General features: G+C 40.5%; 1 protein-coding gene and 1 pseudogene across 2 annotated transcripts in view; both read right to left on the reverse strand.

Annotated features, from left to right (window-relative positions):
* The window catches only part of COMMD1 (copper metabolism domain containing 1), a 226,624-nt gene that overhangs the window by 38,957 nt on the left and 175,012 nt on the right, over window positions 1-12,655 (reverse strand). The window lies entirely within an intron of this gene.
* LOC103566215 (phosphatidylinositol N-acetylglucosaminyltransferase subunit P-like) lies at window positions 9,860-10,477 on the reverse strand (annotated as a pseudogene).

A 12,655-nucleotide genomic window follows, 5' to 3' on the forward strand; every position in this document is an offset into this window, starting at 1 on the left:
AGTGCTCAAATCTGATACTGCCACTATTGTAGTGGGGAGCCAGATGTGGTAGAACTTTATTTTTTTATTATTATATTTTTAACAAGGAAAACTGTTTATAAGTTTCTGGTCACTTCTCATTCTAACAACAGAGACCTTAAGTCTTGTGGCTACTCATGTTCTGAGGAAAGGGAAATACACAACAGTTTTCTTTTCTTTATCTTTTTTTCCTCCTGGACTGACAAAGGCCGCCACTCATCATTCAGGTCTATAATCTTCTCTGCAATTCTGAAGTCCATAAAACTCTGGAAAATGAAAGTTTTTTCTTAGGGTGGCACTTAACCTAACTTGGCAGCAAAATTTGACTAGAACTTATGGGAAGGTAGTCATAGTTTTTATTTATCGCATATTTCACTAGAGATGTGTTAATGTGTTTGATCATGGGTGCTGCTCCAGATATATTCATATATCTGAATGAAGATATATATTTTGGGGGAATTATCAGCAGATAGAGGGTAACTAAAATCATGGGAATGGTTGAAATGGTCCAGGGAATGAAAAGAGACTGAGAAGGAAGAGGGCCTAGGATAGAGCCACCAGGACCAAAAGTAGTGAATGAGCCTGAGGGAGGATCCAGCAAAAGGAAGCCAGAAAGAAGTGGAAGAGAGGAAGAGAAAGGTGTAGCGATGCAGCAGCCCAGAGAAGAGAAGGTTCCAACATGCAGGGTGGTTATCAGTGTTGGCTGCACAGAGGTCAGTAGTCGACCAGAAAGCAGCTAAGGGGTTTGCAGCCTCAATGGTCTTGTCTCCTAGAAGGCTGAGAACACGTCTTAAACCCTTTTCATCTTTTTAACAGCACTGAGCTGTGCTTTGTTCCTTATAGATGCCCAATAAAGACTTGTCAATTGAATATGTCAGTTAAAGCTATAGATCAGAGAGGCAAACCTGCTTTTGTGAGGCCTCATTTGGGATAAAAGGCTGGGAAGACAACAGAAAGAGCACAAAAACAACTAAGAAGTGAGCCGAGTTTGCTCACTGGCATGAACAGGTGCAAAGGAGACCATGTCGCTCTTTACCCCACAGAAGAGTGGTAGGACTGGATAATGAGAAACAGTAAACCTGGTGGGTCTTTGTGTTGAACAGAGCAAGAACCATGGTGGAGAGAGGAAGCAGATTAAGCAAACATTTATTCTTAAACTATGGGTCAGGGGCAATTTATAGAACCTCAGAGATAATCAAATCAACTATTATTTCACAAATGATAGACACTCAGAGGGGCTGGCAGACTCTCAAGGGAACAGCTAGTTACTGGCAAAGCCTGGACTCAAACTGAGGGCTCAGGCCCCAGTCCAGTGCTCTTCCATTATAAACAGAAAATCTCACTACTGGGCCCCTTTCCCCACTTTCTGCCTGTCCCTCGACAATTTTATCAGTAAAATCTGGTCAAAATGAACCTCTAGGCAGCTGTGATCATCTGCATGAAATCTTGGGCACTGGGGCTAAAGCGCTATGGAGTAGAGGGTCAGAGATGGAGAGGTTTACTCATTTGCCTCCTTTGGAAACCCCTGGGAGGGAAGAGCCAAACATGGCTTCAGAATTCACCCAGGAAAATAATTTTTTAACTGTATTGGGAGTGGGGAAAAGCGTATCCTCTTTTCCAAATGGTATCTATTATTAATTAATTAATTAATTAATTGATTGATTTGCAAGGAAAGATTTGCCCTGATCTAACAACTGTTGCCAATCTTCCTCTTTTTTTTTTCTTTCTCCCCAAAGCCCCAGTGCATGGTTGCATATCCTAGTTGTAAGTCCTGCTACTTCTCCTCTGTGAGCTGCTGCCACAACATGGCAACTGGACAGACAGGTGCTGTGGTTCTGCAACTGAAAAATGAACCCAGGCTGTGGAAGTGGTATGAGCACTGAACTTTAACCACTAGACCATCAGGGCTGGCTCAGATATTTATTATTTTCATACTCAGAAAATATGTATTAAAAAATTTTTTTTTAATGAGGGAGTGGGCAGTTGAGGAGGAAGAGTTAGGATGAAACAGGCTTTTTGCCAGTGTGACAAGCAACCACTTAGAATCAGGCTGTGCTAGATGAAAACTAGGCAAGGCTCAAGGGAAACCAATTCTCCTTTCCCTCCCCTGTTCTCCTTTGGTTTGGTTTGTAGGTGAACTTCCGTGCAAGTAAGCAATTTGCACAGAGAAGAAAATGCTTGCATTTTCTCGACTTGGTGAGATGGGAGATCAGTTAAAGGAGGGACAGGGAAAGAAAATGGACACTGGAGAATGGGTGAAGCCATTTGACTTTGGGGGAATATTTCAGTGAAATATTACCTGAGTGTCTGTTGTAAGCAAGATTAAGGAGGGTAAAACATGCTCCTTACCCTTAAAATGTGTGACTGTTTGTTGCTCTATCCTCCAACATTCAACATATGCCTGATGGGCAGAAAGGGCTCAATCAACCTTCCTTGAATGAAAGAATCAGATGTCCATTCTCGAAAAGATATAGCTCATCCTTTCAGGCGGAGAAAACTTCCCATACCCTTTTCCCTGACTTTTTTAGATCCATTAGTCCCAACAGATACCCTCTGCTCTGAGATGTCAGGAAAACCAGACCTGGTGTTACTGAAGTGCTACCATATTCCCTTTCTTGGTATTCAACACTGCCCAGCTGGCTGTTACATTTGCTAGCTGTCCCTCAAAGTCCTAGGCTTTGGGAGAAGACCCAGACCCTAGCAGAGTGTCCAAGACTGCCAAGTCCATGTGTCTAAGGTCAAACATGCCATTCTGGCTCTAAGGAGACTCCAGAGATGGTCTCTCCCCATTTAGTGGCAAGATCCAGGCCTGGCTGATGTGCTGTGATATCAGAAGCCAAAAGCTTTTCTTCTTCTGCTTCCAAAATTCAGTTTTGGATGCCAGAAAGGGGAAGTTTTAACTTCTGCAGCTTGGAACACAACATCCTAAAACAGCTGGAAAGGCCTTGGAAACTTCAGATGAAGTTAATTAAAACCTTCCTCTGACCCAAGGGTCAAATTCTGCTGTTGATGGATAACCTTCAAGTTGCTGTCCAGCTGAGTCTCCGGAAGAATGAGTCTCCCAAAGACTTGAGAATTTGGTTTGGAAAGCTGTGCTATGTAGAAAGTGCCAGCTGTGCTTGCAAGGGAAACAGCTGCTTTCTGCCGCAGAGGTTCTAGGCCTCAAGTGTAGGAGAGCCTAAAGTCATTTCTGCCAGTAACTTTTACTGTGGCTCATACCCTCGATTTTCAGCCAAAGGAATTCTATCCTTTAGATCCACCCAGGAAGAAAACATCTCTATGATACACAGCAGTGAGCCCTATGCTCACCATCAGAAAGGCCAGCTTTGCTCTGGGAAGAATAGATGGTGTCAGTCTCTCTGTACAACGTCAACAAGCTCATGTCACTGAAATGGAATAAGAGGGTTACAATAGCAGGAAAGCAGTGCCTCACTTGCTCTTCTGCTACTGTGAGAGATTCCTTGGTGCAAGGAACTGAGCCTAGCCCTGGCCTGGCCACACACAGCTGGGAGGCATTTCAGGAAAAAAGGAGCCATTGTCCCCAACAGGATGCATGCTTTGCCAGTGTGTCTCTTTGTCAGCCCAAAGCAGGTTGGCTTCTCTGCATGTGGATCAAAAAAGTCCTTCTCAACAAATGTCAAATGTCTTTATGCTTGAAAAGATCCCCAGGAATGGATGTGGTTGAGATATCTAATTGTAACAGTGTTTATTTTTCCTACTCCACTTCAGTACATATGGACTGAGTGGCTGACTTAAAAGAAACAATACCATGTACTACGGGAAAACCAATGTGAGACCCAGGTCCCAGACCTCTAGGAGTTTATCATCTAGTAGTAGAGGGCCCTGGGCACGTAAGCTATGGGCTCTGCCACACCCGATGTCTCCTATGGAGGGGGAACCTGCCCACTAGAGTCCCTGCTCAGAGAGATAACATCAAGTTGTTCTATATCCAGGAATGGCCACTGACTGGGCCAGGAGCAGGGAGCCAGCCCAAGGGCCACCCCCGACAGGCTAGGCAGTGCCCTCAAGTGGGCTTGCATGGAAAGATAAGCAGGGCCAAATCTATGGGAATGGGAACTAGAAGCTGGTTGCATGTGGAGGAGGAAGAGGGCATATGCATGGGTAGGAGCTGGGTCCTTAAAGGCCATGCTCTGGAGAGAAGCTCCTATGACCTGGCTTCACCACTGTCTCTGCCTTTGCTGAGGCCCAGCTGGTTTCCTTTTTCTGGGCTCCTCTGTATATGTATCCTTTCAAAACCCACCCCTTAATACATATACCTACACATACATTCCCCTCATTACCAGCACTGTTATGGTAACAAGAGAATCACTATTCCTGACCAAGAGGGAAGAGGAAGCAGAGAAGTTATGCGATAATCATGGTAGGAGTTGGAGGGCTTGTGTTCTTTTTTTTTTTAAATGTTATCTTTTTGAGGAAGATTAGCCCTGATCTAACTGCTGCTAATCCTCCTCTTTTTGCTGAGGAAGGCTGGCCCTGAACTAACATCCGTGCCCACCTTCCTCTACTTTCTATGTGGGATGCCTACCACAGAATGGTGTGCCAAGCGGTGCCATGTCTGCACCCGGCATCCGAACCGGCGAACCCCAGGCCGTCGAAACGGAACGTGCGCACTTCACCGCTGTGCCACTAGGTGGCCCCTGGGCTTGTGTTCTTAAATCTTTAGTCTAGATGTAGTTTGAAGCTTGCCCAGGCCTGACACAGCCACAGGGATTGTAAGCTCCATGAGGGTTGCCTAATGTTTACTGCTGTATCTCCTAGATCAATGCCTGCACAAGGTTGGTGATCAATAAGTGCTGGCAGAATGAACGATTGAATAGACTGGGAACCAGAACGATTAGCTGAGGTTTAGCATTGGCTATCTTCTGTGTATCATGATATGTCTCCCCACTGCTCCATGCCCTGGGAGGCTGACCTATAGTTACTACATTCAACTTGACAACAGAGTTGTCTTCTGACTTCTAGAGGTTCAGCCAAATGGGGAACCCTAGCCAGAGATCAGAGGGAAGGAGGCAAGTGATAACAGGGTATTGATACCCCCATGAAGGATACATTCTTATAAGGCGGCCCTCTTCATACCACCCCACTATCTCTCAATTCTCTCACTTTTTCAGGCCTAGACGTGGTAATGACTCCCAACTCAATGTTACCAGCCCAAGGTAACACCAATCCTTTGCATTTCCCCACCAACCTTTGTAAATAATGCCTTTATTAAACGCTCCTCAAAGCATCCAATTTGAATGTACCATGTTTCCTGCTGAGACCCTGACTGATAGAGGTTCCAAAAATCAAGTGTGCACTTTTTGCTCTCTGGTTTTCCTTATGTATGAGTACATTCTGTTCAATTCTATCAGCAAACACTCATTGCTTCACAGAGACAAATTGGCTGGGAAGATGTTTGCTCAGACTGGCCCAGTATGAGATGAGGGTGGTGGAGTGACAGAAGGAAAGAAAAGGATTGTCCTGCCTCAAGGTCAGTAAATACACCACATAAACCCTAAGTGAGTAAGACATTTAACTGGATAGCTACCTTCTCCAGCAAGAAGTCTGGGTCCAAGCTTTTGTTAAGCAAGGAAGTTTTCCTTCTTAGATAAAATTAGTTTCTTTGGCTACAATTGCTTTGTTTTGAGTTGTGTTTTACTGGACAACCACAAAATAATAATCAAAAGGGTTCTCTTGGTGAGAAGGCCATTACTCTGCCCTAACTACACAGTTAATTTACCCAAATTAATGCAGCAGAAGCAGAGTGGGGGTGGAATCTTCTTTTCTATGTCACTTATGCCTTTTTAATTTTGATAAGCTCTCAAAAGCAAGGGTTACTGAGCATATCAAGCTGCACTCCTCTTTCAGCCTTTAGTGTGGGGTTAGGGAAAGTGGGTGGAAGCAGTAGGGCTATTTTTATTTTTATGACAATTTTCTCTCTCTGAACATACTAATGGAGAAAAGTACATTTCAAATTTCCTAAAAAGGAAATTAAAATGGTCTTGAATGATCTGAAGCTTTCTCTCACCTCTAAGAGAAATATCTTTCCTCAGCAATTTGGTGCATATTATCTTGTCTACTTGGGATCTGCTTTTAAAGCAGGTTTCACACCAGGCAGATGCAACAGCAGTCTAAGATAGAAATGTCTGATCTCCTGCCTAAGACTCAAATGGAAAAACACAGCATCTGAATTTATTTGTTCTCTTTTTTTTTCCTCTCCCTCATCCCTTTAAAAAAAGATATACTGGTTTCTTTAGTCCTCAGTCTTTTGGCAACAGCCATTTAAAAGAAAGAATCATGTGGTAATTATTAATTTTGCATAGAATTAACTCTGGACTCAGCTTTCATTTGAGATGCAGTTACATGAAAAACAGATTGCATTAATTTCATCCCCTTCGGGGTTGCTTGGCAACAAGGCCTTGTTCCAGATCAGTTCTTCTTCTTGGCCCAGAGAGATCTCTTTGGGGGGTTGCTCATACTAAGGCAATCACCCTGTTGCTGTCACTTCTGAATGTGTCCCTGTGGTCCCGATGGCACAGGGGTTGGTGGCCTGGTCTGGAATAGAGATTCCCTTGGGAGTTAGTATGTGTTGGTGTCATACTGCCCAGGGTCTGTAAAAGCCCTGAGTTTTTCAGCACAGAGAATGAACTATGCTTGGTGGATTTGGGTTTCAAACAATTGAGGTTAGACAGGAAAGACGGAGCATGAGCAAAGTCTGAGCCAATGCTGGAGGGCAGTGGGGCTAAGATGGGATAAATACTAATGGGGTAAATACTGAAGTCCTTTTTTTTTTTTTTTTTTTTTAAAAAAAAGCATTACTATGTTCTGATTTGGAAATCTTTCTAAGCTATATTGTTAAATGATAAATGCAAGACCCAGAACAGTATGGATAGAATGCTAGCTTTTTGGGGGGTAGGAAGAGAAGGGAAGGTATGAAAATATTTTCTTTGTGTTTGCATAAAAAAAAATACAGATGGTCACTCGTGAGTATTTAGGAGAGGTGAGAGTGATGGGGTAGCAAGGGCAGAGGTGAGAACAAGAATTTTCACCTGTGTCTCTCTTTACATTGTTTTGCTTTATAAGCCAAAAGAGTGTGTTACCTAGTCAAAAAAAAAGTTAAAGAGTAAATATTAAAAAATTATTAGCAACCCAATGCAAGTTGTTAATGTTTGGGAGAGCTTGGAAAGTTGGGTGAAGGGTATATGGGAATTCTTTGTACTATTTTTGCAATTTTTTTGGTGAGTGGAATTACTTCAAAATTAAAGTTAAAAGAAATGTTTTGAATATTAGCAACTCCAAGAAATTGTCTAGCCTTCTCTTCCTGTTTAAACATTATTCTTGCTATCATTTATAAAGGAAGTCAATCTGCACATTTAGAAAATTTTGAGTAACTTGGTAGGAGATGGGGGTATCTTTGAGCAGTCTGAGCTGCAGAGAAGTCTTCATCTGGAAACATTAGCCTCAATCAGAGTGTGGTTCCATCCTTGTCCCAAATGGCTTCAGCTGTGGTCCCTGAAGATCTGAGGAGAAATAAGTGACACCTCCTTAGGGACTGGCCTCTGAGTATGGAATTCCCATGATGAAAGCATCACTCTTCGACTCATATAAGCCCTTAATTGTGCCTTCATGGTTTTCCTGGATACCTTTCAGTGTTTTCTCTCATCTCTGCAGCAGGCGGCCATCTCTTCATCTTCTGAATCACTCTATTTGTATCTTTTTTCACTAGACTAAGCTCCTTGGTAGATACAATGGCTGAGTCATCACTATACACAGCTCCTCTGGCAGAGCATAAGTACATACTTTTTTCTTAAGTTTTTATTTTGAAATAATTATAGATTCACATGAAGTTGCAAAAAATATATATACAGAGAAGCTATAAATACCTATATTTAAAAAAAAAGAAAAAATCTTAAATCAATAACCTAACTTTTCACCTGAAGTAACCGGAAAAGGAAGAGCAAACTAAATCTGAAGCAAGTGGAAGGAAGGGGGCTAAAAAGATTAGAGAGGAAATACATGAAATACAGAATAGAAAAACATGGAGGAAATTAATAAAACCCAAAGTTGGTTTGTGAAAATATCAACAAAATTGACAAACCTAAAGCTAGACTGGTGAAGATAAAAGGTGACAAGACTCAAATGACTAAAAATCAGCAATGAAAGAGAGAATATGACTATCAACCTTACAAAAATAAAAAGGACTATAAAGGAAAACTAAGAACAATTGCATGCCAACAAATTAGATAACAAAGATAAAATAAACATTCCTAGAAAGACAAAAGCTAGTGAAACTGAGTAAATAAGAAATAGAAAATCAAAACCACAATGAGATATCACTTCACACCCACCTGGATGGCTATAATCAAAAAGACGGACGATCACATGTGTTAGTGACGATGTGGAGAAAGTGGAACTTTTGTACACTGATGGTGGGAATGTAAAATGGTACAGCATCTTGGAAAACTATGTCAGTCCTTCAAAAAGTCAAACGGAGTTACAACTTGACCCAAAAATTCTACTCGTAGGTATATACTCAAGAAAATTGACAACACGTGTTCAAAGAAAGCTTGTACATAAATGTTCATATCAGCATTATTCGCAATAATCAAAAAGTGAAAACAATTTAGATGTCCATCAGTTAATGCATGAATAAACAAAATGTGGCATATCTATATAATGGAATATTATTCAACCATGGAAAGGAATGAAGTACTGATACATGCTATAATATGGATGAATCTTAAAGGTGAAAGAAGCCAGGCACAAAAGAATACATATTGTATGATTCCATTTATATAAAATATCAAGAAAAGGCAAATCCACAGAGACACAAAGAAGATTAGTAATTTCTAGAGGGTGGGGGAGGTGAGAATGGAGAGTGACTACTAATTCATATGGGGTTTCTTTTGGGGGGATGAAAGTGTTCTGGAATTAGTGGTGATAGTTGAATATACTAAAAACCACTGAATTGTATGGTTTAAAGGTTGATTTTATGGTATATGAATTATATATCAATTAAAAAAAGAATGAGTAGAAGCAATAGCTAATGCCTTTAAAAATGTAATGACAAATTCCACTTACCCTTTACTCATTTCCCCCATTGGTAACATCTTGCATAATTGTAGTCCCATATCACAACTAGGAATGACACTGGTACAACCCACAAAGCTTATTCCAATTTCACCAGTTTTACATGCACTCATGTGTGTGCACTTAGTTCTATGCAATTTTATCACTTGTATTTTTGTGAAACCACCACCACCGACAATATATAGAATGTTTCATCATCACAAGTATCCTTCCTGCTCCTTGTTTGTACTCATGCCCTCTCTCTCCCTCCGTCCCTAACCCCTAGCAGCCACTAATCCGTTCATCTCTATAATTTTATTTCCAAATTTTTTTTTTCTTTGAGGAAGATTAGCCCTGAGCTAACTACTGCCAATCCTCCTCTTTTTGCTGAGGAAGACTGGCCCTGAGCTAACATCCATTCCCATCTTCCTCTACTTTATATGCGGGACACCTACCACAGCATGGCTTTTGCCAAGTGGTGCCGTGTCTGCACCCAGGATCTGAACTGGCGAACCCCGGGCTGCTGAGAAGCAGAACCTGCGAACTTAACTATTTCCAAATTTTAATGTAAATTGTTACACATTATAGAAAATGTTATATAAATGTAACCTTTTGATTTTGTTTTTTTTTCACTCAGCATAATTCCCTTGAGATCCATTCAAGTTGTTACGTGTATCAATAGTTCATTCCTTTATTTATTCTGTCCATTAATAACTAATATTTAACAACATTTACAATATTAATAGAACTTAATCTAAGAGAAGTTCAACTTACTTTTTTCTTTTACATCTCAATATTGGGTCCTAATAAGAGAGAGAGTCAAAATAATTATGGTCCAAATTATTATTTCAAAAACTTACAAATAAATGCTTAGTGTTAGTATGTCTACATACAACTCAGTTTTTGGTGTAAAGTTCTTTGGCTGCAAGAAAGAACATTTCGTTTACTTCACCAATAGGAATATATCTTAATGCTGGGACGGCCTCTCTTGGTATTTCTTGCACTGTTTATTTTTAGCATAGTTATCTGTGACTGTATGAATGGAGTTGAATGGAGAAGTATTCATCATATTAACTCCAAATTAGAGTACATAGCAGGTTACTGTAACCAATTACAATAGAAATAGGAAGTAGACAGGTAATGCAACTGCCCAGTATTTTTGAGGCCAAAAAGTTAAGCCTAAGGAGTTTAGCCAAGATTCAGGAATGGAAGCCCACAGGAGATACAGTGTGAAGTCAAACTGAGAGCTTAAGAACAAAGCCATACTTTGCTCTTTCTGGCAACGATGACAGTGAATTTTCCACCATTTTCTCAGTGGCTTTAGACAATCTCAGCACCAAGTCCTCTGCACAAGTGCTGCAGAGGGTGGGAATAGAGAGGAAAAATTGAGGGAAAGGCCAAAACATGCAATGGTGCTCTCAGAATGGGCGCAGGTGCACTGGGATCCTTTTCAGGGTGGCGGAGGGAACACGTCCATTCCTTTTATCTTAAAATAAATTTTTATTTTAGAACAGTTTTAGATTTACCGAATGATTGTGAAGATAGAGCAGAGAGTTCTTATATATTCCACATCCTATTTCCCCTATCATTAGCATTTCACATTAGTATGGTACATTTGTCACAAGTAATGGACCAGTCTTATTAAGATTAATGGAAACACTCTTATTAACTAAAGTCCATATTTGAGATTTCCTCACTTTTCCTCTAATGTCCTTTTTCTCCATCAGGATCTCATCCAGAATACCATATTATGTTTTGTGGTTATATCTCCTTAGGCTCCTTTCAGCTGTGACTGTTTCTCAGACTTCCCTTGTTTTTTGATGATCCTTGAGAGTTTTGAGAAGTCCTGGTCTTATATTTTATAGAATGTCTTTCAACTGTGATGTGTCTGATGTTTTTCACATGGTTAGACAGGGGTAATGTGTTTTTTGGAGGAAGAACACAGAGCACAGAGGTAAAGTGCCATTTTCATCACATTGTATGAAGGGAGCACACTATCAATATGACTTATCACTGCTGATGTTACCCTTGATCACCTGGCTGGGTTAGTGTTTGTCAGGTTTCTCTACTGTAAAGTTACTCTTTTTTTCTCTCTTTCCATACTGTACTCTTTGGAAAAAGGTCACTACACACAGACCACATTATTTATTTATTTATTTATTGAGCAAGATTAGCCCTGAGATAACTAATGCCAATCCTCCTCTTTTTGCTGAGGAAGACTGGCCCTGACCTAACATCCATGCTTGTCTTCCTCTACTTTATACATGGGATGCCTACCACAGCATGGTGTGCCGAGTGGTGCCATGTTCGCACCTGGGATCCGAACCAGCAAACCCCAGGCTGCCGAGAAGCAGAACGTGTGTACTTAACGGCTGAGCCACCGGGCTGGCCCCCACAGACCACATTTAAACAGTGGGGAATTACGTTCCACCCTCTTAAGGGTAGAATATTTACCTTGATTATTTGCAATTCTTCTGCATGGGAGGTATATCTAATCTCCCCCATTTATTTATTTATTCAATCATTTACTTCTATCAGTATGGACTCCTGAATATTTTACACTTAAAGTTACAATACAATACTACTTTATTCATTTTCTTGCTCAAATTGTTCCACCTTTGGCCATTAGGAACTCTTTCAGTTGGCTTCTATATCACTTTGACATATGACCATCATTGTGGGGTTTTCGATTTTTGTTTTGAGCATTTTTTTACTTCCTGGCAATACAAGATGCTCTAGGCTCAAATTGTATCTTTCCTATCCCATTCCTAGAATCAGCCTTTTCTCCAAGGAGCCCTGGTTCCTTTTATTGGAGAATAGTACTAGAAACCAAGATGTGGACTCTAGATGTGTTCATTGCTACTGGGGTATCATTTCTTTTAGGCCCTCTCAGTTGACAGAGCAAATATAGGTATGTAAACTAACCCATATATATATACACACATATCTATAATTGTTTCTATCTGTAACCACTTGTACCTGTATTAATTTAAACATGAGTTCATACTGATATTTCCAAATCAAATCCATTACAACACGGATTATTCTAACTTCTTCTCCTTGCTTATCCGTAACCTCCAACAACAACCTGGTTCCCATCACCCATCATTCATTTATTTAATTCTTCAATTCCAGTGTACATGTGTAGTGGTTTCAGAATTGCTAGCCCATACCCCCATAGGAAATAGTACCTATATACAATTCCTTTTAGTCTTATAGATTCCTATCATTTCCAAAGTTACTTAGGTCAGCGCCTTATTTCCCTACCCGCTTCAGTGAGATTGTTTCATATATTTACATTTGAAATATATTTATGTTCTTTGGTCACATTCTGTGTTCCATCGTGGGAGCTCCAACCTCCTAAACAATTTTTTTAAATTTGCATACGTCAAGATTTATTCTTTGTGATGCAAAGTTCAATGGGTTTTGAAAAATGCTAATGTCTTGTATTCACCATTACAATATCATACAGAATAGTTTCACTGCCCAAGTTTTATCTTTTCAAGCCTCCCCCAGCCTAAACCCCTGGCAGCCACTGATCTGTTTACCATCTCTATAGTTCTGCCTT

Source organism: Equus przewalskii, chromosome 14 (genome assembly GCF_037783145.1).
Source record: "Equus przewalskii isolate Varuska chromosome 14, EquPr2, whole genome shotgun sequence".
Lineage (NCBI taxonomy): Eukaryota > Metazoa > Chordata > Mammalia > Perissodactyla > Equidae > Equus > Equus przewalskii.